We start from the raw sequence: 4632 nt of genomic DNA on the forward strand, positions 1-4632 counted from the left end.
AGCTACTCTAGTGCTGGGATTACATTTCCATGCCCTGTTCTCTGTGGGGCTGGAGGTCCAACACAGTGCTTACCATGGGCTAGCCCAGCATTCCTCCAGCTGAGACCAATAGATGCCTGGAGACCCTTAGCTCCATGGCAAGCATTTCCTGCTTGTTCTTTGCCAACTTGACAGAGCCTAAAGTCATTAAGAAAGTGACTCCCTTAATTTAGCTTAGGCAAGATTGTAGTGTATTTTCGTAATTGCTGATTGATGGAGAGGGGAGAGTTCAGCTGGTGTAGATGTGATCAGCTCGTGCTGGCTTCTGTAGCATGAAGATTTAACCACTAAGCAACGCCCTTCAACGATGTCTACTCCATGTCCTGCCTTCAGGTTCTGGTCTTGCTTGAGTTCCATTTATAGTTTTCTTCAGAGATCAACTACAGTGTGGAAGTGTAAGACAAGGAAACCTTCCCCAACATCCATGTGGTCAAGGTGTTTCATTTCAGCAATAGAGACCCTAAGACACTAGGTACTGCATCTTTAGACTAGAGAATGCAGACCCCATTCCACAGAGGAAGAAACTGAGGCATGGATGGTGTGGCCTAAGGTGGTTGGCAGTGGGATCCTGTGACTCACCTATTCTTGGCTCTGACGCTTTGCTGCCAATCTTAGCTGAGCCCCTAGAATTACTGGGTCACAGGGAGAGGCTGAGAATGTATCTCTGGAAGGAATGATGTTCATGGAAGGTGGTCCTTTTGTCCTCTATCTAGTCATTGTCCCCACCATGGCTGACAGGAGGTTATGTATCCTGGCCAACCGGCCCCTCTCTGCTACCTGGCATGGAGAGACGTTGAGATGCAGCATAGTCTGCATTTAATTTCTCTTCCCCATCCATGAGCTCTGCCCAGCAATGCTGACCTCTCCCTGCAGAGGGAGCCCTTCCCAAGCTCCAGGAACTGAGTACAGGTGAATCAGCTGGGGTGCAGGTGATTCCAGACCACATGCAGAAGGTGCTGTGCTGGCTTTGAGGGACTAAGGGAAGAGCACTATGTTGTTGGCACACCTCTCTCTCTGACATTCCAGGGTACTGGGCTAGACATGAGGTAGAGAACCTACCACATCAGGGCATGGTTGGACTTGGAAATGAAGAACCATTATTTGAGATACAGATAGGGAACTCAACACTTTAAGAGACCACACAATAATGGGTGTCCTGAACTTCTGGGACAAAGGTTCAGACAGTGACCTGGTGCTCTTTCTCAAAGTAAGGAAATGCTAATTCAAACAGAGGTAGGAGCATACCCATGTCTGTCTCTGGGCTCTATTTCTGTTACAGGCAATTATTGTGCCTACGTTTGAGCTGAACCTTCTGTCTGAAAAAAAAATAGAAATAAAATGGGTCTTCACAACTCACAGTGTCACCTGTCATCCCAAAGCTTTGCTTTTCTGATAATCTGTTGTGGTGGCCAGATTTACCTCTCAATTAGAGCTCATGTTTACTTCAGTGAACTTGGGGTAAAGTAGATTGGCTTCCTTATTGTGTGTGAGCCTCATCCCATCAGTTGAAGGATCTTACCAGAACAAAAAGACCATCCTTAGGCTGGGGAGACGACTCAGCCAGCAAAGGTGTTTGTCACTCTTCATGAAGACTCAAGTTAGATTCCTGGGCATCACATGATAGTGAAGACAAACTCCCACAAGTTGTCATCTGGCCCCCATATATATGTATGTGTATATATATATATATATATATATATATATATATATATATATCATGATGCATACACACACTGGAACACACACACACACACACACACACACACACACACACACGCAGGCATGCAAACAAAATTTAAAGAACAATTTCCCAGAGCTGAGTAGCTTTTGTCAACTTGACACAAGCCAGGATTGGTGTGACAGGATCCAGCTGACTGTGGGTTATGACACCCATGATCTGGTGGTCCTGAGTGCAGGCTGAGCAAGACAAGAGGAGTAGATAGAAAGCAGCTACCTCCTAGCCTCTGCTTCATTTCCTGCTTCCAGGCTCCTACCTAGAGCTCCAGCCTGGCTTCTCTCAGCAATGGAGTGTGTCCTGTAAGCCAATAGACCCTTTCCTTCCCCAAGAGTGTTTTGGTCAGTCTTTTTGTGACATCCATGTAAAGCAATTGGGGACAGTCCCTGAGCCAGAGAGAACCTTCAGTGGCACAGCCTTCACAGTGGACACTCACCATCCGCCATCTTGAGTCTGGCTGGCCCACTGCAGGTTCGGACTTGCTCTATCATCGTGTGTGCCAACTCCAAACTCAAATCCTCCTGCAGGCACACATGTCCCAATGGTTCTGTTTCTCTGGAGTATGCTGACTATTCAAGTTAGCCTCTACCCTGAGCATATCCAAGTAAAATTAGAGTTGTCACATTAACCACCTTATCCCAGGCACAAATCCTGATGGAATTCTGATATGTGTAATCAGAATCTCTGAATCTATTTGAAAAGAATTAAGGTCTCCCCCATGTTGGAACCGACAATCCACATGACTCTCTGTATTTTAGACTGTCTTTACTTTCATTCTGAGGTGTAATACTGCCTATTTTTAGGTTTTTAGAATGAGGCCCTTTAAATGTTACATTTTAATATCTGTGTTTGTGTGTGCTTGCTAACAAAATGGATGTATATGACATCAAAATATCATCTACCATGATCAAGTAGGTTCCATCCCAGGGATGCAGGATGGTTCAACATACAAAAATCCATCAATGTAATCCACCACATAAACAAGCTGAGGAACAAAAATCACATGATCATCTCACTAGATGCTGAAACAGCCTTTGACAAAATCCAACACTCCTTCATGATAAAGGTCTTGGAGAGATCTGGGATAACAGGAGCATACCTAAACCTAATAAAAGCTATATACAGCAAACTAACAGCCAGCATAAAACTGAATGGAGAGAAACTCAATTTCCTCTAAAATCAGGAACAAGACAAGACTGCCCCTCTCCCCATACCTCTTCAATATTGTCCTTGAAGTTCTGGCCAGAGCAATAAGACAACAAAAGGAGATCAAGGGGATACAAATTGGAAAGGAAGAGGACAATCTTTCGCTATTTGCAGATGATATGACAGTTTACATAAGTGACCCAAAAAACTCTACCACGGAAATCCTACAGCTGATAAACACCTTCAGCAAAGTGGCAGGATACAAGATGAACTCAAGAAAATCAGTAGCCCTACTATAGACAGATGATGAAAAGGCTGACAAAGGAATCAGAGAAATATCACCCTTTACAATCGCCACAATAAACATAAAATACCTTGGGATAACACTAACCAAACAAGTAAAAGACCTATATGACAACAACTTTGAGTCATTAACGAAAGAAACTAAAGAAGACACCAGAAAATGGAAAGATCTCCCATGGTCTTGGATAGGTAGGATAAATGTGTTAAAAATGGCAATCCTGCCAAAAGCAATCTTCAGACTCAATGCAATCCCCATCAAAATTCCAGCACAATTCTTCACAGACCTTGAAAGAACCATTCTCAACTTCATATGGAAAAACAAAAGACCAAGAATAGCCAAGACACCTCTGCTCAACAAAGCAATGTCCAGAGGCATCACCATCCCTGAATTCAAGCTCTATTATAGAGCTATAGTCCTGAAAACAGCTTGGTATTGGCACAAAAATAGACAGATACACCAATGGGATCGAATCGAACACCCTGATATTAACCCACACACCTATGAACACATGATTTTTTGACAAAGAAGCTAAAATTATACAATGGAAAAAAGATAGCCTCTTCAACAAATGGTGCTGACATAACTGGATATTGGCATGTAGAAGACTACAGATAGATCCATGTCTATTGCCATGCACAAAACTTAAGTCCAAATGGATCAAAAAAACTCAACATAAATCCAACCACACTGAACCTCTTAGAAGACAAAGTGGGAGGTACCCTTCAACAAATTGGTACAGGAGACCCCTTCCTGCACATAACTCCAGTAGCACAAACACTAAGATCGACAATTCGTGAACGGGACCTCCTGAAATTGAGAAGCTTCTGTAAGGCAAAGGAAACAGTTAACAAGACAAAAAGGCAGCCCATAGGATGGGAAAAGATATTGACTAACCCCACATCTGAAGGAGGGCTATTCTCCAAAATTTAAAAAGAACTCAATAAGCAAGTCTCCAAAACATCAAAGGATCCAATTAAAAAGTGGGCTATAGAAATAAATGTCAAATTCTTAATAGGTCTAAAATGGCTGAGAGACACCTGAGAAAGTGCTCAACATCCCTAAGCATCTGGGAAATGCAAACCAAAACAACTCTGAGTACCATCTTACTCCAGTCAGAATGGTTAAAATCAAAAACTCCAATGACAGTTTATGCTGGAGAGAATGTGGAGAAATGGGAACACTCCTCCACTGCTGATGGGAGTTCAAACTTGTACAGCCACTTTGGAAATCAGTATGGAGATTCCTCCAGAATATGGAAATCAGTCTACCATAAGACCCAGCAATTCCACTCTCAGTCATATGCCCAAAAGATGCACATTCACACAACAAGGATGTCTGTTCCACTATGTTCATAGCAGCACTATTTGTAATAGCCAAATCCTGGAAGCAAACTAGATGCCCCACAACT

The sequence above is a fragment of the Mesocricetus auratus genome, unplaced genomic scaffold (assembly GCF_017639785.1).
Source record: "Mesocricetus auratus isolate SY011 unplaced genomic scaffold, BCM_Maur_2.0 Super-Scaffold_15014, whole genome shotgun sequence".
Classification (NCBI taxonomy): Eukaryota; Metazoa; Chordata; class Mammalia; order Rodentia; family Cricetidae; genus Mesocricetus; species Mesocricetus auratus.